The sequence below is a fragment of the Myxocyprinus asiaticus genome, chromosome 11 (assembly GCF_019703515.2).
Source record: "Myxocyprinus asiaticus isolate MX2 ecotype Aquarium Trade chromosome 11, UBuf_Myxa_2, whole genome shotgun sequence".
In the NCBI taxonomy this organism is placed as follows: domain Eukaryota; kingdom Metazoa; phylum Chordata; class Actinopteri; order Cypriniformes; family Catostomidae; genus Myxocyprinus; species Myxocyprinus asiaticus.
In genome coordinates this window covers 38478638-38504236 of record NC_059354.1, presented here as the reverse complement: position 1 = coordinate 38504236, position 25599 = coordinate 38478638, and the positions used below count along the sequence as shown (strand labels likewise).

General features: G+C 39.8%; 1 protein-coding gene across 5 annotated transcripts in view; it reads left to right on the top strand.

Annotated features, from left to right (window-relative positions):
- Positions 1–10055: 10055 nt before the first annotated feature.
- The window catches only part of sema5ba (sema domain, seven thrombospondin repeats (type 1 and type 1-like), transmembrane domain (TM) and short cytoplasmic domain, (semaphorin) 5Ba), a 186938-nt gene continuing 171394 nt past the window's right edge, over positions 10056–25599 (top strand). For 3 of the 5 annotated variants that reach the window (XM_051711049.1, XM_051711050.1, XM_051711054.1), the window contains exon 1: positions 10056–10199. The gene's annotated coding sequence lies outside the window, so the exon portion shown is untranslated. The remainder of the gene's footprint in view (positions 10200–25599) is intronic. The other 2 variants (XM_051711051.1, XM_051711052.1) reach the window with 2 other exon arrangements.

Here is a 25599-nt window from a genome sequence, read left to right as displayed (position 1 = left end):
TATTCCTCAAACCCCCTGGAGAACGCAATGCTTCTTAGGAAATGTAGTTTCTTAAGAAATGTAGTTTTTGGGGAGGCGACAAGGCTCGCCGTCATATACACCTTTTACTTTGGCATTCGAATATGTTGGACCTCAAGCGCATGCAAACAGTATTTTTCAGCAATGTTGAACCGTGGTAACACAGTTTTATTTAAATATCTCTTAACTAAACAAATAGGCTTAGCCACAATCTGTCCGTGTGTTACAGTCATTTTACAAAGTAAGTGAGGTTTTGGGCATGGTGCGAAGCGAAGTTAAACTGCAACAGCCAAATAATAAAAAAAACGTTAAAACAATAAATAGTCACATTTATTATTATATGATTAGAATAAACAACTCGTAGGACACTTCAAATGGTGCGGTAGTTAAAGGGATAGTTCACCCAAAAATGAAAATTCTCTCACCACTTACTCACCCTCATGCCATCCCAAATGTGGATCACTTTCTTACGTCTTCTGAACACAAACGAAGATTTTTAGAAGAATATCTCAGCTCTTTAGGTCCATTCAATGCAAATTAATGGTGGCCAGAACTTTGAAGCTCCAAATATCATATAAAAGGCAGCATAAAAGTAATCCATATGACTACAGTGGTTTAAAGGGTTAGTTCACCCAAAAATGAAAATTCTCTCCTCATTTATTTACCCTCATGCCATCCCAAATGTGTATGACTTTCTTCAGCAGAACACAAACAAAGATTTTTGGAAGAATATCTCGGCTCTGTAGCTCCATACAATGCAAGTGAATGGTGATTAGACCTTTATAGCTCCAAAAATCACAAAGGAAACATAGAAGTAATCCATATGACTCCAGTGGTTAAATCTACATCCTCAGAAGCGTTATAATAGATGTAGGTTAGAAACAAATAAAAATTTAAGTCCCGTTTTTACTCTAAATCTCCACTTTCAATTTTACATCTGAAAGTTACATGTGGTGCCTGTTTAGTTTCACTTTCACATCTGAAAGTGGAGATTTAGAGTAAAAAATGACTTTTTTTAGTAATTTTTTTACCCAGAATTACCCACACCTATTATATTGCTTCTGAAGATATGGATTACTTTTATGTTTTCTTTACAAAAGTCTGATCACCGTTCACTTGCATTGTATGGACCTACAGAGCTGAGATGTTTTCTAAAAATCTTACATTTTGTTCAGCAGAAGAAAGAAAGTCATTCACATCTAGGATGGCATGAGGGTGAGTAAATGATACAATGATCATTTTAATTTTTGGGTAAACTGTAATTGTAGGCTGTTCATGGTTTCAAGGTAACCTAGCAAATATTTAGCAAAAAAAAAAAAAAAAAGAAAAAAAAAGAAAGAAAGTCTATTTTATAACCACTTTGACTTTTAACTCATCCAGTCAGAATTGAGAGTCGGAACTATCAGATTTGTAAACATATACTGAACAATATATTTGAATATGCTAAACAATTGTTCAAATCGCTTAAATGTAGTTCTGAATCCTCAGAGAGGTGTGGCACAGTTACTTATGTTAAAAGAAGTTCAAGTGAAATAATCATTACTTGAAGGTACATACTGTATAATACACTAAATTACTGTATCGTATATGGAATGGTCTTATGCATCAGAGACAGTTGAAGTCAGAAGTTAACATATACCTAGGTTGAAGTCATAAAAAAAAAAAAAAAACTATATTACCCACTCCACAAATTTAATATTAGCAAACTATAGCTCCGTTTCATTCCTACTGACCGCCAGAGGCAGTGTAACACTATTGGATTATCATAGCGCCAGCCAGATAGGCCGAGAGAATATACCAACAAAGTCACGTAGTGACATATGCTGAGCCCTGGGGGTTATAAGCCACAGTAGCTCAGCACTCTGCCTCTTCCACTTTCTCGCCTGGTTGAGATAGGTTGTTTTTGGTTAAGTGATATATTTGCGCTGTCAAGTACAGCTTACAAGAGCAGCAAGATATCGTCTTCACAAGCTGTGTCAGTGCGCATCTACGCCACTTCAACGGATTTGGAGTATTTTAGCCGCATTTTTGAGAGTTTTCATTGCTTTTCGTCTGCACTGAGAGGCACAATCCGGTGGCTGGTGTTTTCCGTGCCTATAAGTTATAGGCATCTGAATTTGTTCCTGAAGGTCCTTCCTTTTCGAATGCTGTGCACAGCCGACGTTCTTCGGTCTGTGGCAGCAGACGATTGGTTTGTAAGTGTCGACCTGAAAGATGCATATTTTCACGTCCCAATTGCTGTTCATCACAGTAAGTTTCTGCATTTCAGTTTCCTGAATCAAGCCTACCAGTTCAAAGTTCTACCTTTCAGTCTTTCCCTCTCTCCACGCGTCTTCACAAGGTGTGTGAGTGCAGCTCTGTCTCCTCTTTGGATGAGAGGTATGCATATTATGCCTTATCTGGACGATTGGCTTCTTTGTGCCCCCACAAAATGCAGGCTGTGCAAGACTCCAGACTGCTTTTGAGACACGTGCAGAAGTTGGGTTTTTCTGTGAACAAGAAAAAGAGCTGTCTGATTCCAACACAGACCACTACGTTCATAGGAATGACCCTGAATTCCCATGTAATGTCTGCCTCCCTGTCTCAGGAATGTGTGACAAACATTCTGCAACTCTTGGCTCACTATCGCCCAGGTGTGTCTTTGCAGTACCGGGTGGTCCTACGACTAATAGGGATGTTAACAGCTGCTACAGTGGTGATTCCCCTGGCTTTACTCCATCTCAGACCACTCCAGTTATGGAACAACAGTTTGCGGCTAGATCGCCATCGACTGATTGTAAATTCTCACCGTTGCATACATGCGTTGAGGTGTTGGAGACAGTTAGAGTTGCTGAAGGCAGGAGTGCCCCTTGGTGTTGTTTCCTCTTGTCGGGAGTTGGTCACGACCGACACTTCCCTCACAGGGTGGGGGGCAACATGGAATCAGAGGGGTATTTGCAGACGTTGGACACCGGCCCAGGCCACAGAACATATCAACTTGCTGGAACTACGTGCAGTGTTCATGGCTCTAAAGTATTTCCTGCCAGTCCTGGCAGGCCACCATGTTCTCGTTTGGTCCGACAATACCCCAACAGTGTTCCATCTGAACCACCAGGGTGGCACGAAATCCTGCAGGTCTCTACAGCTTACTCACGAGATCCTGACATATTGTCAGCCCCGACTCGCTTCACTGAGGGCAGCTCATATTTGGGAGCATGCAACCAGACAGCGGATGCTCTTTCCAGGGATTGAGTACATCCAGGAGAATGGAGACTTCATCCAGATGTAGTGCAAGAGATCTAGATCTTTTTGCTCCAGATATGACCACTCACTGTCGCTTATGGTTCGGAAAGACAGAATTTTCCAGGATGTACTGTCTCATGAATGGCTGAACTGCTACTATATGCGTTCCCACCTATCCCTCTGTTATGGGAGACGTTACACAGGATCTCCCTGTGCAAGCACAGAGTGCTACTCGTGGCACCGCGATGGCAGCCAGACCATGGTTTCCTTTGTTGCTGAGACTTCTGACAGGAAATCCATGGAAGCTAACCCCCAGGAAGGACCTCCTCTCCCAGCTGGAGGCCAGCGTCTGGCACCCAGATCCAGCTCGTCTGCAGCTTTGGGTCTGGCCATTGGGTTAAATCCTTCTCTGGAGCATTGTGACCCTGCGGTTATTCACACCATCTCCAATGCTAGGGCTTCTTCCACACGACAGATTTATGCTTCCCATTGGAAGCTTTTTCCTGCATAGTGCGAGAAGCAGGGGCTCGATCCTGCAACGTGTGTCATTCCGAGCATCTTAAGCGTTCTTCAACATTTACTGGAGGAGGGCAAAGCGGATTCCACGTTGAAAGTGTATGTCACTGCGATTTCTGCATATCATTTTCCAGTTGGGGGATCTTCTCTTGGATCTCACGGTCTTGTCTGCAGTTTTCTGAAGGGTGCACACCATCTGAAGCCTGCTCGGAATCCTCACTTTCCTGTGTGGGATTTGCCACTCGTGCTTACATTCCTTTGCTCATCCCAGTTTGAGCCCTTGCAAAGCATTGACATTAAATGGTTATCCTTGAAGACTACTTTTTTGTTGGCTATTGCTTCTGCGAAACGAGTCAGTGAGTTGCACGTGCTGTCTGTTAGCGAACTGTGCTTGCATTGGTTGCCGGATGTCACCGGGTTGGTCCTATGACCAAATCCTTCTTTTCTTCCAAAAAAAGTCCTTCTTCCTCAGTTCATAAACCAGCACATTGAACTGGCCTCTTTTCAGACTTCTTCAGGGTCTGATTCAAGTTCTCAACTTTTGTGTCCTGTTCATGCCTTGAAGTGTTATGTGGACACTACTGCTCAGTTTAGATAGTCAGACCAGTTATTTGTCTGTTATGGTGGTGTGAAGAAAGGTGCTCCAGTGTCGAAGCAGAGGTTGTCGAACTGGATAGTGGAAACTATTACACTGGCTTACAAGGCAGCAGAGAAACCATTGCCCTGGGGTCTAACTTGCCATTCCACTAGGGCCATCTCATCTTCATGGCCTATTTTTAGAGGAGTTTCCTTGGTGGACATCTGCACTGCCGCTACCTGGGCTTCTCCATGCATGTTTGCCAGGTTTTATAAGGTCAGCGTTGCTGCTCATCATGCCGTTAGTTCTGCAGTTCTTCAGGAGCGGCCTTAATTTTTCATTAGGTGGGTGGCATTCCTCATGACTATGTTGGTATGTGTTATCCAATAGTGTTTACACGGCCTTTGGCAGTCAGAAGGAATGAAACAGAACGCTAGTTACACATGTAACTGTGGTTCTGTGAATTCCGGATGACCGCCAGAGTTCTTAGTCACTCGGAATGTGCGAGAAAGGCGTACTGAGGCAGAGTGCTGAGTTATTGTGGCTTATAACCCCCAGGACTCAGCATACATCACTACATGACTTTGTTGGTATATTCTGGCTGGCACTGTGATAATCCAATAGTGTTTACACTGCTTCTGGCGGTCATCCGGAATTCACAGAACCACAGTTACATGTGTAACTAGAGTTTTGGCAAGTCATTAAGGACATCTACTTTGTGCATAACACAAGTAATATTTCCAACAATTGTTTACAGACAGATTGTTTCACTTTTAATTGACTACAACACAATTCCAGTGGGTAAGAAGTGTACATACACTTAGTTAACTGTGCCTTTAAGCAACTTGGAAAATTCCAGAAAATGATGTCAAGCCTTTAGACAATTAGCTTCTGACAGGAGGTGTACTGAATTGGAGGTGTACCTGTGGATATATTTTAAGGCCTATCTTCAAACTTAGTTTCTCTTAGTTTGACATCATGGGAAATAGGGGTGAAACGATTAGTTGACGTTATCGACAACGTCAACAAAAAAAAAAAATTGTCTACAAATATGTTCATTGTCAAATAGTCGTTTGATCTCATTTAACGTAACATGAGATCACATTAAACTCTAATGATGACATGCGAGAGCAGCACTGCAGCTCGCGCCTGACTAAGGAGAGGAAGAATTACACAGTTCACTGTCCAGATGCACTCTAAACTTTCCAAACAGCTTCAGGTGATGTAGATCGCAAAGTATGAGGGAATTATAATGCAAAAATACAAAATAAGTAAATACAGAAGCACTCTTGTTATGGAATATGTGGAGCCGGAGCTGCCGCTCCTGAAGCAAAACTTGCATCTCGAGCGTCTTTAAAGGAAACACCCTGGCGTTACATCTTAAATGCAGTTATATTTAATGCGTTATAGCTTTAAAGTTAAAATAATATGGAAGCAGATCATGTAAATAACTACAAACTCCGAAACTGGCATTTCGCTGTGCGGTTAGCGCCTCTTCTATGAGTTGTGCGAATGTCCCGATCTAAGGGGGAAGAGATTGAAACATTGAAGGAACACTCTGGCACGGGGAAGCTCATCCCAAGCGCGCATGCTTAATGCAGCTAGATTATAACGTGATGGCTCGTGACTTATTGAATCATATGTCACTGTACATTTCTTATCGTGAAGAAAATTAGCAATATGCAGCTTTATTAATTAGAGAGAGTTTGTTTTTTTGTGAGTTAAAGATGGATTGAAGTGAACAGAAAGGCGAGAGAGGTAGTCTTTGCCCCATTATACACTGCATCAAAATACATTTTTGATTTGTTTTTGTTTTGGCTTGTTTTCCCATATAAATATCTAAAGCTCTTTTAAAACAACATACATTTTCTTTAGCAGCTATACTGCAGAAGAAAATTTTTTTATCTGAGAATGTTAAATATAATATTAAAAATACAAATATTTTAAAATATCTAAAAATCCTTTAAAAAAAAAAAAAAAAAAAAAGATGCATTCACCTGAGAAGCAGCATAAGATATTTAGACTTGCTTTTAGAGAATAGATCTTGAATATAAGTATATTTTGTTTTTACTGCACTCGCAAAAGTATAACAAAGTGAAAAAATACACTTGTATACAAAATACACATATTTAAGATCTCTTAAAGCAAATCTAAATATTTTATTAGTTGCTTCTCAAGTAAATGTATCTTGTTTTATGGATTTTTAGACAATTTTAAATGGAAAACGAGACAAAAACACTTGATAACAATAGGATATGACTGGTGCACTTGCTGCAGGATGGACTGGTGCACTTCACAAAATAGATGGCATCATGAGGAAGGAATATTATGTGGATATATTGAAGCAACATCTCAAGACATCAGCCAGGAAGATAAAGCTCGGTTGCAGATGGGTCTTCCAAATGGTCAATGACCCCAAGCATATGTAACGGGAGCCAGCTGATATATAGCTGTGCAATGTTTATAAACCTCACTCTCCTGACCTCAAGAGGTGCACTAGCGACTGATGCTAGAAGCTGTAGCCTTTAGCCTCCTTGTTAGCACACCTACCTCTCATGCTGGAGACGCCGGTTCAAGTCCTGTACAGAGTGGGTAGAACAGCAGTGTCACACATACCTCCACAGTTGTGGCAAAATCGCTTAAGGACAACAAATTCAAGGTATTGGAGTGGCTATCACAAAGCCCTGACCTCAGTCTAATACAAAATTTGTGGGCAGAACTGAAAAAGCATGTGTGAGCAAGGAGGCCTACAAACCTGACTCAGTTACACCAGTTCTGTTTGGAGGAATGGGCCAAAATCCCAGCAACATACTGTGAGAAGCTTATGGAAGGCTACCCATTTTCCCATTATGTCTAACAAAGAGGCACTGTGTTTGAAGGTAGGCCTTAAAATACATCCACAGGTACACCTCCAATTCAGTACACCTCCTAACAGAAGCTAATTGGCTAACTGTCTAAAGGCTTGACATCATTTTCTCAAATTTTCCAAGCTGCTTAAAGGCACAGTTAACTAAGTGTATGTAAACTTATGACCCACCGGAATTGTGATATAGTAAATTAAAAGTGAAACAATATTAAAAGTGAAATTACTCATGTCATGCATAAAGTAGATGTCCTAAACGACTTGCCAAAACTATAGTTTTCTAATATTAAATCTGTGGAGTGGTTGAAAAAATTAGTTTTAATGACTTCAACCTAAGTGTATGTAAACTTCTGACTTCAACTGTACATGTAGTGCCACCACCTGGATGTGACCATGGTACCTACACTCTCTTGATTTTGTTGGGTCAGAAGTCACTGTTTTTCTTAAAAAAATTAAAAAAAAAAAACTTTTCAATAACCAATAGCTTTAAACATGGTGTTTTTTTGCAACCTTTATTTACATAATAGACCATGTTTGATAGGTTGGACACTTAATTTTAGGCTATTTATAAATCTTTACACTAATGAAAACAAAACTATAGCTACTCAATAAATGTTTTGCTGTTTCGAAATACAATTTAGTAGTTGCAATATTGATTATTTTATTCTTATAACTAACTATCCCTATTGTGAATATGTCAGTAACAGGCGCTTTTGATGCTACTTCGCTCCCAAGATCCTAATTTTCTTCACTAACAAATAAGTACCATGCTTGGTAATACCATGATATTATTTAACATATAAACACACACACACACACACACACACACACACACACACACACACAAATATATATATATATATATATATACATACACATACACACACACACACACAACCCCAATTCCGAGAAAGTTGGGACAGTATGAAAAATGTTAATAAAAACAAAAAGGAGTGATTTGTAAATTATATTCACCTTTTGCTATATTGAAAGCACTACAACTAAACATTATATGATGTTCTACCTCGTGAATTTCATTGTTTTTTTTTTAAATGTACAGTAATTCCAAATCAGATGATTGCAACACTCTCCAAAAAAGTTGGGACAGTCGAGTGTTTACCATTGTGAAACCACCATTTCTTCTAATAACACTTATTAAGCATTTAGGCACTGAAGACACAAGTTTGTTAAGTTTAAAAAATGGAATTTTCCCCCATTCATCCATTATGCAGGTCTTCAGCTGCACAGTTGTACGGGGTCTTCGTTGCCATATTGTGCACTTCATAATGCACCACACATTCTCAATTGGAGATGGTCAGGACTGCAGGCAGGGCTACTCCAAAATTCATACATATCTATCTGCATTAATGGTGCCCTCACAGATGTGTGAGTTACCCATGCCATGGGTACTGACACACCCCTGACCCATACAGACACTGTATTTTGGACCTGACGCTGATAACAGCTTGGATGGTCCTTTTCATCTGTGGCCCGGATAACACGACAACTGTGTTTTTCAAAAACTATTTGAAATGTGGACTCATCGGACCTAAAAACAGTTCCACTGTTCTACTTTCCATCTAAGATGAGAACGAGCCCAGAGAAGTCAGCAGCGCTTCTGGACAGTGTTGATGTAGGGCTTCTGCTTTGCAAAGTAAAGTCTTAACTTGCATCTGTGGATGCAGCGGCGAGTGGTGTTGACTAACAAAGGTTTACTAAAGTAATCCCAAGCCCATGTTCATGATATCCATTACAGATTAATGATATTTTTTAAGACAGCGACGTCTCAGGGATCAAAGATCACACACATGCAGAAGTGGTTTTCATCTTGCCCTTTATGTACCGAGATTTGACCAGATTCCTTGAATCTTTTAACTATATTGTGCACTGTAGAGGGTGACATGCCCAAAATCATCCAATTTGTCTTTGGGGAACATTGTTCTCAAAGTGCTGGATTATTTGCTTAAGCATCTGTTGGCAAATTGATAAGTCTCGAATGATCCTTGCTCTTGAAGTACTAGGCTGTTTTTGGAGGCTCCTTATACAGTATAGTGTACTATGACACAACTGCCTCACTTGTTTCACATCTCCTGTTTCACATCGGCTTGTTATTTTAACTCGACGAATTGTTATTAGTCTTAATTTGCCCCTGTCTCAACTTTTTTTGGAGCATGTTGCAATCATCTGATTTGAAATGACTGTACATTTAAAAATTGAAATTCACAAGGTAAAACATCATATAATGTGTAGTTGTAGTGTTTTCAGTTTAGCAAAGGGTGAATATTATTTACAAATCACTCCGTTTTGTTTTTATTAACATTTTTTATACTGTTCCAACTTTTTGGGAGAATGTAAATAATATTCACCCTTTGCCAATTTGAAAAAACTACAACTACACATTATGTGATGTTTTACCTTATTTCATTTTTTTTTAATGTACAGTAATTAAAATTATATATATATATATATATATATATATATATATATATATATATATATATATATATATATATATATATATATATATATATACTTTTATATTTATATATATATATATATATATAACAGTTAATTAATTGCTATTGTACCTCACAAACTCTAGGAACAGACTATCCAGGCTGGATATAGGGGTGTTGCTGAATCCCTTAAGACAATGTCTTATTGATAATTTGAAATAGTTCACTAAAATCGTTTCTGGTATAGAAATGTATATATGAAGTAAAAAGGAGCCTCATCAGCTATTGCAGCATTTGAGCCAACTAACTGAGGTGGCGCTTTAGTACAGAGTTTGCACCCCTATTCGTTTGAATTTCAGCTGCCCTTCTGTAGTAGCCTCCTCTTTCCAGCACAGCGCAGTAAAGCAGCTGCAGGTCGATCGCTGAAGTCATTCACAGAAAAGGAATACTGCACAGGAGAGATACGCAAAGCGGAGATTGCGGTTTATGCGTTACGTTTTTTTTTTTATGTACGACACCGTTTACTCCAGCGGAAGGACATCAAAAGGTAAAAACTAAATCCTAAATGCAATTGTCTGAGTCACCAGTGCGTCTAGTTGTTATTATTTTAGAATCCGCCTGAATGTTCTTGGAGTAGGATGATATTGTGAAGTACTTTTAGAACTTCTGCGGTCCAAAGTTATGTGGCCAAATCGTGACATACTTTGCCAATTCGTAGCTCAAGTGATGTCCGTGGGTCCATAATTTGGCGTACATTTATTATTTATTCATATATTTCAGCAGTTTACTGGGTTTGTGTAATTCTCTCAATTTCGTTAAGTAATTTTGAGAAAATAAAACATATGGGTTCGAGTTTCAATTTTATTCACTTTGCTTTTATAGACCATATGGTAGGCACTTATAAATAAAAAACCCTGATTAATAAGAGCATTTTCTCTCTAAATGGTGATAACAAGACTAGTACTGGGAATGTTGTCTTTTACAGTCTCAGAAACGTGTATAGTATATAGTCGGTGTGAATATGCTATATGAACAGAGTGCTCAGTACAGTAGACAGGATTTCTACATTTGTTTACCCTGACTTGGATTTACTCGCAGCTCACGTTCTGTCCAGGATCCGAGGAATTTTGCTTAAGGATCGAAATGTTCACAATCGCAAACTACCAACCAATCAGTTTCACTCTCCAGTTTAATCGTGTCGCATATTGGGGTTTATGTCTAGAAGGTCTTTTTTACTTTCGACCAAAAGTTACCTTTTGCAGAGGGTTTGTGAAAAGAAAAAATCTCTCAAAGAACGTGGAAGGAACGATTTAACGTTATCTTAGCGACCAACCTTTTGTTTTTGCGAAACTTTATTTCACAGAAAAGTAGTCTATAAATATATAATTTTTTTTTTTTTTTTACTTAAAAAAAAATAAAATAATAAATAAAAAATATATATATTCCATTATTCTATTCCATATGCACAAATCAACAGACAGTTCTCTGATATTTTAGGACACGTTGTAGCTAAGACAGTTAATATGGGTCAAACATATTATTTTTATGACTCACTTGATAACATTTCGTGAGTAATAATCTGCTAGACAGTTTTATCTCGTTCATTTGCCGCCTTTTACATATTTTCAAAAAGTTCAAATCTGTGCCGTGGCTTTGTTAGACTCATCGGTTTGTTACTCAACTGAACTGTCTATCCTGCAGTTTGAAAACCTGTCCGTTTTGAAGTTTGATCATGCGAGTTTTCTTTTTCCACGATGCGTTTGAATCGAAATGATGACATTTGATGTTTGTGCTGTTCAAGTTATCCTGTGCAGGTGCACAAAACACAGACTGCAGCGCTGGTGCAATAACGGTAGGGGGCAGTGTCGAGTCTTGTAGCCCCTGTACACAAAAGCAATGGCTTATGTTAGGCCAGAAAAACCAATGCAAGAAAATTTTCCTGTTGGTCTAGCACAGTTTAAATCAGGGTTGCTCGATCCTGGAGAGCTGCCTTCCTGTAGAGTTTAGCTTTAACTCTGAAAAAACATGCTAGAAGCAGCTAATCAAGGTCTTTTGGTTCACTTTAAAAGTACAGTCAGGTAGGTGTGTTGGAGTATGGTTGGAACTAACCCCTGCGGGAAGGTAGATGGATTGGGCATATCTGATTTAAAAGCATTCCTTTTGAATCAAAAACTTTTTGATTTAAACCTTTAAATTTGTCCGGATCCTTAGATTTGACATTGTTGGCTCAGTAGGCATAATTGATTGATCACTTTGATATCTTTAAGTTTCAATTTAAATTAAAGTGCTTTAGTAGATCAGTATGTGTAAGATTATATGCTCTCCTAGGACAGCACCACGGTTTGACATAAATGCTTTACCTTGTCTATTGCTGTTTCATTGCTGGCAAAGTAGACTTGAAAGGAAAATAATTATGTATCCAGGTGCAGTATTCGCTAAAGAAACATGCACTGGTCCGGTGGGAAACATGCATAGAGCTTGCTTTGAAATCCTGTTTTATTTTTGTATTTTTTTTGTATGGACCCAATTTCTTCTTTGATTAAGGTAAAGTTAAAAATAAAACTATGATCTTTTATCTTCTATTTTTATAACCTGAGACCTCATTGTCTTAATTAGGTCTGCTGATTGTGTAGCTTTAGTGTCCACGGGGCGGTTCTGAGATATATTTACTCTAGCTTACCCATTCACTTATTTATTCTAGCCTGGCACCGTCTGTCCACTTACTCTTATTCAAACATCACTCATCGTGATACAACGATCAGCCACAACATTAAAACCACCTGCCATATATTGTGTAGGTCCCCCTCGTACCGCCAAAACAGCGCCAAACTTTATCTCAGAATAGCGTTCTGAGATGCTATTTTTCTCACCACAGTTGTACAGAGCGGTTATCTGAGTTACCGTAGACTTTGTCAGTTCGAACTAGTCTGGCCATTCTCTGTTGACCTCTCTCATCAACAAGGGATTTCCATCCGCAGAACTGCCCCTCACTGGATGTTTCTGGCACCAGTCAGAGTAAATTCTGTTACTGTTGTGTGTGAAAATCCCAGGAGATGGCACCAACAGTCATCCATGTGATTATCAGATCAGCCAATCATGTGGCAGCAGTGCATAATATCATGCAGATATGGGTCAAGAGCTTCAATTAATGTTCACATCAACCATCAGAATGGGGAAAAAATGTGATCTCAGTGATTTGGACCGTGGCATGATTGTCGGTGCCAGATGGGCTGGTTTGAGTATTTTTGTAACTGCTGATCTCCTGGGTTTTTCACGCACAACAGTCTCTAGAATTTACTCTGAATGGTGCCAAAAACAAAAAAACATCCAGGAGGGGCAGTTCTGTAGACGGAAATGCCTTGTTGATGAGAGAGGTCAACAGAGAATAGCCAGACTGGTTCGAACTGACAAAGTCTACGGTAACTCAGATAACCGCGCTGTAAAATTGTAGTGAGAAGAACAGCATCTCAGAATGCTATTCTGAGATGCGGGTTGGCACTGTTTTGGTGGCACGATGGGGACCTACACAATATTAAGCAGGTGGTTTTAATGTTGTGGCTGATCCGTGTATTTATCTAGATGCTTCTTGGCACAGCATATATATGTTGAGTTTGTTTAGCTGAGACTCTCTTGAAGTGCAACCACTCACATGAATCAAGCATGTCCATTGTTTATTAATGATGTTGATGGTTCCCATTGGTGCATGTTTTCAGGCTATCTTTTCAACATCAAGTCCAAGAGAGGAAAAAAGAAAGAAAATCTAAAGGGGGTCCTTATAGTCATATTATGACTCACTCGCAAGGGTCTGACACTCCACAGTAGATTGTCATCATTCATGTGGGATGAAGGATTTTAAGTCCGGATCTATTGTGTTTGTTTACGTGTGAACGTCTCTCTCAACCAAAGAGTTCATTTGTTTACAGGTTCACTAAAGGCTTTTGTGAATGAGTATTAATATTCATATAGAACCCCCCCCCCCCCCCCCCATCTACCGCATGTGCCAGTTGATTAATTTGTTTTCGTAGTGCATGAGGCCTCTTTCCACATGTAAAGTAGGTTTTCTTTTATAATGATGTTATGAGATCTTGTCAGTTTAAAACAAGTCTGCGCAGTTAAGATGCTTTGAAAGCGCTCATTAAGTACTCTCAAATCCATGTCTGGGCATCGGTTACAAGCATCCATCGTGAGTGACTTCTATAATAACAAAACCTGACAACAGAAGGGGATCTGATCAATTGTTTCTGATATCAGCATAAATAATTTTTAATTTTTGTTAACTTAGTAGCCCTTATCAAAGTGGTGCAAATATTTAAGATGTGCCATCTGAATTATTTCTGATGCTGAGCCATCATTTGATAGCGGACAGGGTAAATAAAAGTTTAATGGGACAGAACTTGATCTGTCTGGCAGTAGATATGACTGTGGGGAATAGAGTGACAGTGCCAAGTGTACTTCTGCACTTTAGCAGGGTTAGTGATGTAACTGAGCTTAAAGACGTGCCATAGACTCTAGGTGTAAAGCCAGCAAACTTGGAAAAAGTTCCCTTTGAGGTTTCTGTCTGCTCATAATACAGTTTTAAACCTTAAAGGGATAGATCACCCAAAAATAATTTGCTCACCCTCTTGTTCTATATGCCTTTTTCTTCCATGGAACACAATAGGCGATGCTAGTCAGTGTGTTAATCTCAGCCACCGTTTACATTGATTGCATAATTTTTCCATACAATGAAAGAGAATAAAGACTGAGGCTGTCATTCAACTTGTGCTTCTGTGTTCCGTCATACAGGTTTTGAACAACATGAGAGTGAGTAATGACAGAATTTAAATTTTGTGGTGAACTATCCCTTTAATTTTGCACTCTATGTAAAAGCATTTTAATATATTTTCACTTCTTAGGGCACCCAAATTTTGTCTTGATGAATTATCCAAATTATATCATCCATTATAGCTTGTCTAATCTGCTAATATGTTACAGCTAATGTGCATACGTGCCTGACTGTCTAAGTAAAGGAAGTTAAACCCCCATTCATGAGTCAACATTCGGTTTTTTCAGAACCCTTTTTCTTATCACTTTTTAGCATATGGGGGAGAAACGGCATGATTAACTCTTTCATGTGAATCTTGATCCATGAAAACGTCAGTCTAGCAGTCAGTCCTTTGTGTTTCAAAGCACTTTAGAAAAGTGTAAGGTAACTTAGGGGGTCCCAGCCCTGCTCACAGCTCGTAAGCTAACCTGTCTGACCTGACACTTCGCTCGAGTCTTTTTACCACATTTACAGACAGGTTCACAGACAGCCTTTTCTCAAAGGGATAGCCCACTCAAAAATGAAATTTCTGTCATCATTTACTCACCCATACATTGTTCCAAACCCATATGACTTTCTTTCATTGAACACAAAAGTAGATGTTAGGCAAAATGTTAGCCTCAGTCACCATTTACTTTCATTGCGTGGAAAAATAGATGCATTTAGTTCCGTTATTATACATAGCAACATACTTAGGCCACGCCCACACTAATCCATTTAAGTTTGAAACCTCCATTTTCAGTTTCCTAATGTCATAGTTTTCTGGAGTTTGTAGTTATGAAGAGCATTCTAGTGTGGATGAGAGTCGTAAACATTGCAAAATCAATGTGTTTTTAAAGGAAAACATATTAGTGTGGACGTGGCCTTTAAATTTTACAATGCAAAGAATACTTCTACCCAAATAAGAATAATATTATGTAATAATATTATGCATAAAATGGTCTTTGTTGATAAAGTAAGGCTAATAAAGAAAAAAGTTGACTCAAGATGGTGCCGAGTATGGCTGCTGCGTTGCGAGCTCCGACACAACACTGCAGTTTTTTGTTTGTTTTGTTCACAATTCAATGTTTTTTTTGTCTTGGATGTTGTCTGCCTTATTGTCTACAACAGACAAACACTTTTGGACATTGGTTCTGCAATAGTACACCGAAAACCTGACTTTAATTTTCTCAATGCCGACCCGCTGTTTACAAACACGCCAGCGGAGCCCTTCGTCTGGGCTGCCCGGCCGCGGAAAACACAGAAGGAAAAGCGGAAATAGAGCCGGCGATCTCATCGGAGTAAGTATTCTACTGGCAAATGTTCAGTCTCTGGACAACAAGCTCTGCGAGCTGAGAGCGCGGATCTCTTTCCAACAAGAGACGAGGGACTGCTGCATTATCTGCCTAACAGAAACTTGGATGTCTGCTGAGATTCCAGATTCAGCCATCGAACCCGCGGGGTTCTCCGTGCACAGAGTGGACAGAGCGAAAGACCTCTCAGATAAAGCAGAGATGGTGGTGTATGTTTTATGGTCAACAAATCCTGGTGTGATCAGAGGAACATACATTCTATCAAGTCTTTCTGCTCTCCTGATCTGGAATTTCTCATGCTTCTGTGTTGACCATTCTGGCTACCGAGGGAATTCACAGCGGTCATTATCACAGCTGTGTACATCCCCCCCACAAGCCAACACAGACCGGGCACTCAAGGAACTGTACGGGATTATAAGCAAGCAGGAAACCGCGCACCCTGAGGCTGCGTTCATTGTGACCAGGGACTTTAACAAAGCCAATTTTAAATCAATCGCACCAAAATACCACCAACACATCAGTTTCAACACACGAGGGGACCGGGTTTTGGACCATTGGTACTCTCCCTTCTGGGATGGCTACATATCCCTCCCCCGCCCACCATTTGGCAAATCAGACCACTCTTCCATTCTGCTTCTGCCCATTTACAGGCAGAAACTGAAACAGGAAGCACCCACCCTCAGAATGCTCCAGTGCTGGTCGGACTCCACTCTACAAGACTGTTTTGATCACACGGACTGGGAGATGTTCCGGTCCGCCTCTGATGATGACATCGAGGTGTACGCTGATAGCGTAACGTGTTTCATCAGAAGGATGTTCTAGTGCGTAGAGGATGTTGTTCCGACCAAACAATATGGATCTACCCCAACCAGAAGCCATGGATAAATAGCGATGTTCGCGCTGCACATGATGCGCGGACCTCCGCTTTTAATTCCGGGAAAGCGGAGGAGCATAAACAAGCCAGTTATGCTCTCCGCAAAACTATCAGAGCAGCCAAACGCCAGTACAGGGACAAGATTGAAGGACAGTTTAACACCACCAACTCTAGAAGCATGTGGCAGGGAATTAATATCATCACGGACTTTAAAGGGAATAAAAACTCTGCCGTGAACACCACTGCCTCTCCTGGTTGAGCTAAATACTTTTTATGCTCGTTTCGAGGGAAATAACACTGCCCTCGCAGAGAGAGCTCTCGCGGCCGAAGCTACAGAGGTTAGTTCACTTTCCATCTCCGTAACGGATGTAACCCAATCCTTCCGACGGGTAAATATCCGTGAAGCCGCGGGTCCAGACGGCATTCCGGGCCGTGTCATCAGAGCGTGTGCGAACCAACTGGCTGGTGTTTTTACAGACATTTTCAAACTTTCCCTCTCCTTGTCTGTAGTCCCCACATGCTTTAAAACGTCCACCACTGTGCCTGTACCAAAGCAATCCAAAATCACTTGCTTAAATGAATGGTGTCCTGTTGCTCTGACTCCCATCATCAGCAAATGCTTTGAGAGACTAATCAGAGATTACATTTTGCTTACCGCAACAACCGCTCCACTGATGATGCCATTGCATCTACAATACACACTGCCCTCTCCAACCTGGAAAAAAGGAACACTTATGAGAGAATGCTGTTTGTAGACTACAGTTCAGCATTCAACACTGTGGTGCCCTCCAAGCTTTATGTGAAACTCCGGGCTTTGGGCTTAAACAGTTCGCTGTGCAGCTGGATCGTGGACTTCCTGTCAAACAGACGCCAGGTGGTTAGAATGGGCAGCAACATCTCCTCATCACTGACCCTCAACACTGGAGCCCCGCAGGGCTGTGTTCTCAGCCCACTCCTGTATTCCCTGTACACACATGACTGTGTGGCAACACATAGCTCCAATGGCATCATTAAGTTTGCTGATGATATGACGGTGGTAGGTCTGATCACTGACAATGATGAAATGGCCTACAGAGAGGAGGTGCCCACTCTGACATGCTGGTGTCAGGAGCACAACCTCTCCCTCAGTGTCAGCAAGCCATAGGAGCTTGTGGTGGACTTCAGGAGAAAAGACAGAGAACACAGTCCCATCACCATCAATGGAGCACCGGTGGAGAGAGTCAGCAGCTTCAAGTTCCTTGGTGTCCACATCATTGAGGAACTCACATGGTCCATCCACACTGAGGCCGTTGTGAAGAAAGCTCATCAGCGCCTCTTCTTCCTGAGACGGCTGAGGAAGTTTGGAATGAACCGCCACATCCTCACATGGTTCTACACCAGCACTGTAGAGAGCATCCTGACTGGCTGCATCACTGCCTGGTACGGCAATAGCACCGCCCACAACCGCAAAGCCTTGCAAAGGGTGGCGCGAACTGCCAGACACATTATCGGAGGTGAGCTTCCCTCCCTCCAGGACATATATACCAGGCGGTGTGAGAAAAAAGCTCAGAGGATCATCAGTGACTCCAGCCACCCAAGCCATGGGCTGCTCTCACTACTACCATCAGGCAGGCGGTTTCGCAGCATCAGGACCCGCACCAGCCGACTTCATGACAGCTTCTTCCCCCAAGCAATCAGACTTATGTAGTCTTGATCTCTCACGATCAATATACATCAGCACTGCACTTAATTAATTTTATCTCACACTGGACTGTCTTAAATTATATTCTCTCTTAACAACACACTGGCAACTGACTATCAACCGACAGCCTGAATGTCAATACAGTACAATACAACCTACTGTATATTTTATATATACTATATATATACTATTTTTATTGTATAATGTGTATTCTATATTGTGTGTATTGTATACTGTATATTGTATATTATTATTTGTATATTGTGTTGTGTGTAATTATGTGTATATTAGATATGTAAATTGTGATGTGTAAATCTGTTTATTGTAAATTGGTATATGTCTCATCTATGTCTCATCACTGTCATGACTGCTATGTTGCTCGGAACTGCACCCAAGACTTTCACCCACTATTGCACTTGTGTATATGGTTGTGTAACAATAAAAAAGTGAAGTAATAGCACTTAATGCTAAAGTATATGAAGATGAAGACTGATCATTTTGGCAGATTTACACTGATTTCTTCAAAACTTTATTCATTGTAAAGCATCATTACCCACGCTTCAGAATATAAGCACCATAAATTGCTTAACTTTTGAAAGATTATCTTTGTTTGTCCCTAGAGCTGTGGCTTGTTAAGTGGTAATGCAACACATCCTGGACCCATGGGCCATAAACCTTTGGTTTTGAAAGCATAAACTAAGCTTCTGGCATTCTCAGAGTCTTTGAAAGGGAAGGAAGGATCTTGTGATGTTCTCTATTTTGATGCCTTGATTGGTGTGAATTGCTGCTTTTAATGAAACCTTCATTACTATTCTTGCTATCAAGGGGTGGAACAGAAAGAGTTTGGTGGTCGTTGGCTGCTTCACAAGAATATTTTGTAGGAACGTCCTTCTAGCTTTTGTTTGTCAAGGGGGAAGGGATGTGTGGTGGGTTGAATTAAATGTAGTATTCCAAAAATAGGAGGAAAACAATCTTTCTTTTCATTCAATTTTGACAAACCATGGCTGCACATTGTTTTCAAATATACAACTGCCCATCTGAATGTCTGAAACCTGGTGTAGATGGATGGCTGCACGCTACTCTGTGAAATGTGATCTGTGATATGGCTGAGATGCTTACTGTCTGCAGCCCTAATTGATACTTGATGTGATTGAAGGTGCTCAAATTGAGTCTTGTCAACAAGTGTTTTTTTTCTGTTGTTGTTGTTGTTGTTTTTAGAATGTCTTACAGAGAGATGATAGCTGAAATAAAACAAATAATTAAGCCCTGGAACCGACAATTATGTCTTATGTTGTCATGGAGATGTTTCTACACAAACGAAGCGAAACACATTGCTCACTCTTGTGGCTTCTAATTAAATGAATGCTACACTTCGTTCATCCTACCGTTTCCACAATTGAAAAATGACTGCCTTAGCAGGCTGAAAGTGCTTGTCAACTTCTGAAGCGACTCAAACAGATGGCAAAATGTCTTTAATAAATGAAATAGTGTCTAGGTACTGTATGTTGCTTTTCTAATGCATGGGTTGTATGTTTCTTAAAGATCTCACTTGTTTGTTTGTCGTTTTTCATAGTGAACAGTGGCTTGTCGTTTAATATTTGTAAAGCTGGTTTTCTCCACCCTGCTTTCAAAAGAGGGATGTAGTTGTGTGTAAGCAGACGTGAAGGCATGCATCTTTTCTTCAGTATTGTTCACTCGAAGGAGGTTTCAATAAGGAGACGGGGAAAAGGGTTGGGACCAAAATGCTCCCACAGTTGATTTGCCCATTGTGGGGGAGGAACACTATTCCCATTGATGGTGTTGTTGGTGAAGCCCCCAAAAGCTGGAAAAAAGGGGGCCCATTCAATGCAATGGGTGACCCTGCACAGCTATGGGAGATGGGTGTTAGTGCTTTTGTGGAGCACGGGGGGAACACTGTCCACGTTCTAGTGATTTAATACCCCAGATCCAAGACACTTCGCTATCTCTGGTGTTTGTATCGCAAATGTAAAAGAGAATTCCACTGAGTTCTACCATAGACAGACACAAACTCATTCCTCTCTGGCGGAAAAAGGTGAATGACTATTTTGTGGTCATAGGATCTGTGTTGCCTTATAGATAGTCCAGCATCAGTGTCTGGGAGTATGCTATTTAAGTAAATTTTTTAGTAGCGTGACATAGGGCTGGGTGATGGGACGATTTAATCGTATATCGATGGTATCTTACAAAGAACCAATGCCAATTGCGACACTCAATTGACTGACGATGAACGACAATATCGGGAAATGGCAAAACCATGGATCTATGAAGTCAGCATATATATTAATCGGTAGCCCAGGGTGTGAAACTAGCACCTGCCACCCGCCAAATGCGATGAGGCTGAATCCAGTTCGCAAGCTCCTTGTCCAGATGTATTTCATATGCAGTTAATTTTGCTTATCTACCCACAACAGGTGGGCGACCTGACCTAACATGCATTGTGAACGCAACTCTGCAGGTTCAGTAATATATATCTTTGTATTAAAGAAACAAAGATGAAAGAAATCATAAAATAATACAAGACAGTTTACAATACAAGTGAGTTTTCTTTAGGCAGCATTAACTGTATAAACAAAACGCAATACAAACACGAATTCGATAAGAACACACATTTAGCAGCATTATTTTGGGAACACAAGGGAATTTATTAGGCTTTATTATTACCTTTACATTTATAATTTTCTTTATTTCTTAATCTGTAGGCTATTTGTAATTTTCCACCTGTTGTCATTGATGGATACTTGCGTGATAGCAATTGCAGCCGTTGGAGATGGTGAATGTTTGGATTTGGGGAGGTGGTTATATATAAGATTTTTTGATCACTTTTAATTGCTTTTTTCGTTTAAAGTGCAATTTGAATTTAGAAATGTCTTTTGTTTGTTTTACATGTTTCAATAAATGAATGACATTTTTAAAGCAAAATCAATAAAAGGAAAAAAAAAATCACCGACCCTCAGCAGGGCAGTTGACTATGTAATCATATATCACAATATTTTTTTATTATCAATAAAATATTTTTTTACATATTGCCCTAGACACTTTTTTTTTCTTTTTTCTTTTTTAGCTTTTCCAGTAAGAAGCTGTGGTTTTATATTGTATTATATTGCACACTATGAGCTAAGGTAATACTCATACACGCTTCCCCAGAATGTCTATCCTTCTCTGTCATATGTACCATTGAGAAGACTGATTCATTTAGTGAATCTGATCATACCGATGTTCATTTATATGAACTGGTTGAAAACAGACCAATCACACTCTTTGGCAACAATAGGTCGAAAGTTCTACTACTGAAATTGGTCTGTAATTACAGAAATTTGAATCACTGCACCCAGTGGCTGAAGCTGGAAGTTTTGTTGAACGCGTGGACACGTCTGAGCTCCGGTTTCTGAATGAAATGTCTACAATTTTGCTCCAAAAAAAAGTTATATTTTAGATGTTACATTTAGCCTACTAGATCCTGCATATACAGGTGCATCTCAATAAATTAGAATGTCGTGGAGAAGTTCATTTATTTGAGTAATACAACTCAAACTGTGAAACTCGTGTATTAAATAAATTCAGTGCACACAGACTGAAGTAGTTTAAGTCTTTGGTTCTTTTAATTGTGATGATTTTGGCTCACATTTAACAAAAACCCACCAATTCACCATCTCAAAAAATTAGAATACATCATAAGACCAATAAAAAAAACATTTTTAGTGAATTGTTGGCCTTCTGGAAAGTATGTTCATTTACTGTATATGTACTCAATACTTGGTAGGGGCTCCTTTTGCTGTAATTACTGCCTCAATTTGGCGTGGCATGGAGGTAATCAGTTTGTGGCACTGCTGAGGTGGTATGGAAGCCCAGGTTTCTTTGACAGTGGCCTTCAGCTCATCTGCATTTTTTGGTTTCTTGTTTCTCATTTTCCTCTTGACAATACCCCATAGATTCTCTATGGGGTTCAGGTCTGGTGAGTTTGCTGGCCAGTCAAGCACACCAACACCATGGTCATTTAACCAACTTTTGGTGCTTTTGGCAGTGTGGGCAGGTGCCAAATCCTGCTGGAAAATGAAATCAGCATCTTTAAAAAGCTGGTCAGCAGAAGGAAGCATGAAGTGCTCCAAAAGTTCTTGGTAAACGGGTACAGTGACTTTGGTTTTCAAAAAACACAATGGACCAACACCAGCAGATGACATTGCACCCCAAATCATCACAGACTGTGGAAACTTAACACTGGACTTCAAGCAACTTGGGCTATGAGCTTCTCCATCCTTCCTCCAGACTCTAGGACCTTGGTTTCCAAATTAAATACAAAACTTGCTCTCATTTGAAAAGAGGACTTTGGACCACTGGGCAACAGTCCAGTTCTTCTTCTCCTTGGCCCAGGTAAGACGCCTCTGACGTTGTCTGTGGTTCAGGAGTGGCATAACAAGAGGAATACGACAACTGTAGCCAAATTCCTTGACACGTCTGTGTGTGGTGGCTCTTGATGCCTTGACCCCAGCCTCAGTCCATTCCTTGTGAAGTTCACCCAAATTCTTGAATCGATTTTGCTTGACAATCATAAGGCTGCGGTTCTCTCGGTTGGTTGTGCGTCTTTTTCTTCCACTCAACTTTCTGTTAACATGCTTGGATACAGCACTCTGTGAACTGCCAGCTTCTTTGGCAATGAATGTTTGTGGCTTACCCTCCTTGTGAAGGGTGTCAATGATTGTCTTCTGGACAACTGTCAGATCAGCAGTCTTCCCCATGATTGTGTAGCCTAGTGAACCAAACTGAGAGACCATTTTGAAGGCTCAGGAAACCTTTGCAGGTGTTTTGAGTTGATAGCTGATTGGCATGTCACCATATTCTAATTTGTTGAGATAGTGAATTGGTGGGTTTTTGTTAAATGTGAGCCAAAATCATCACAATTAAAAGAACCAAAGACTTAAACTACTTCAGTCTGTGTGCATTGAATTTATTTAATACACGAGTTTCACAGTTTGAGTTGTATTACTGAAATAAATGAACTTTTCCACGACATTCTAATTTATTGAGATGCACCTGTATTTAAAAAAATAACACCCCCTTAAATACCTTCAATGTACAGTAGTTAGCTACTCTTTATTAGAAGCTTGTAGTATGGTTAACTACTTTTAGCTTAATTTCAGTTTATTTACTTTAAATAATGATTTGCTTGTAGCTTGGAAAGCAACAGTTCCAAAGAAGCTTCCCCAACACTGTTCAGCATATCTCATTGGCTGCACCACTTAGAAATAATAAAGAATCTGAGTAGATCTGTGAGCAACAAGATAATGCAGCTCTTAGCTCAACGCTTTACTATGAGAGTGCTGAGAGGCAAGGGGAACAATATTTAACTAGACTATAGATTCCAATTGAGTTATTGCTCTAGTTCAGTTAATGCCTGATTGGAATATGTGAATCTTTTCATACTGCATATAAATTACACAAATTACACATGTGGATTGACCACTGTCACTCATTGTTGCTGACAGTCCACCGAGAATCTTTAATCCAGTGTTGGCACAACTGATTTTTTATCACAATCTCTAAAAGCAACAGAGAAATCAATTTCATTCAGCTTGGCTCAATAAAAAGAAAGGTTATTATTTAGTTTCACAATTCTTTCTTTCATCTTCTGGCAGATAGTCATTTTCAGAACTGTATGAACTCTGTTATTGAATTTTGATAGGTAATTTGAAAAGGGCATAATAGGCCTGAGCGTTTCCAAAATGTGGATGTGAATGGAATGCCTTTCTGATTCAGAATGACTGACCATGTAAACGCTGGCTGTAAAATGAGATATTAATTTCTCTTTGCTTTCAGTCACTTTTGAATACAGCAAAAAGAATGGACAAAAGGCCTCGGAATGGAAAAAGCCGCCAGAGTCACTTATCAGGTGCATTTAAGATTCATGTTGTGGTTCGAACCTCTTATCTCTCTGAACGGATCTTCCTCTTGGGGCCTCGGCTCCGTTTCAGACATTTTCTCCAATATGAAGATCTCAGTCGAAGAGCTAGGCCTATGCCAAGTAAGTTCAGACCACATTCATGTTCTGGTTGTAACATTGTAGGCCAACCCTGCCCATTCCATAGCACTTGCTAATATACCAACAAAAACTTTATTTCTGGTCTTGCTTTTGCAGTGTGATTGGAGGCCATTTCTATAGTGATAAGAAGTAGCACTCTGTTGAGGCACAAAGGTCTGTCTCGAACGCATCGACAGACCAATACCTTGTTTCACAATGATTAATGTCCAAACCATATCAACACAGAACATCTAGAGACCATACTGTCCCGACAAGTAATGCTAATCCTGCATTCATCAATGGACAGACATGTTTGTTTATTCATAGTTATGTTTGATATTGATGCAATGTATAAAATGTGTTGGAAATCTGGAGGCTTGGCTTTTGCTGCTAGTTTCTCAGCAAGCACAAAGAGGTTGAAAAAAAAGAAAGCTCTTTTGTGTGAAGACAATGATCTAATGTTGCCATGTCATTTTAAGAGATTGGCTTCTCACCATGTGTTCTTAAATGAATAGCACTCTCATCTATGAATGGCAGGTGGAGTAGTGGTTAGCGCTCAACCAGATCTGATGTAAATTGTTTTTTCTATGAAATTACAATGATTGTGGGCAATGAAGATACATGAGCATTCTAAGAGGTGACCTGTCCCCCATTTCAATTTTATGTCCTTGCAAGGTAATGAGTAATGTCGGGATCTGAATATTATCTTTGAGCTGGGATGGTTTTCCGCTTAACAGCTCTTCCTAAAACACTTGGGATCACCTGTAATGAGGATTTATGGGCAGAATCCATCAACATTGATGGATGACTTTGTACTTGGTTTACCACTAGTCAAGTGTGGCTTACAAAAGTAACCCATCTGAAAATTCATTCCAGTTAATTCCTTCAGTTGTCACTGTACTGCTTTTCTTTCTTGCTTGAGGCATTTGTGTTGAGCCACATTTTGCTTCAACAAAACATGCCACTGTGTTGCAAAATATAAATTTATGATAATTGGATGCCACTCGCTGAATTTTACATGCATCATAGTGAGGCTACTTGACAACAGTGTAGCACACTACTGCTTGAAACATTTATCATTGTATACTGCATTCCATTCCATTCCATTATTTTTTTATTTTTTTTTTAAGTAAACGTGAAATGGTATTCGCAACCCATTTTAGTTCTGTAATTTGATATTTGAAACAGGATAGTCAATGAAAATAAAAAAATATAACTTGATGCTATCCATTGAGAATTGATTGGATTGTGATAAGTATTCT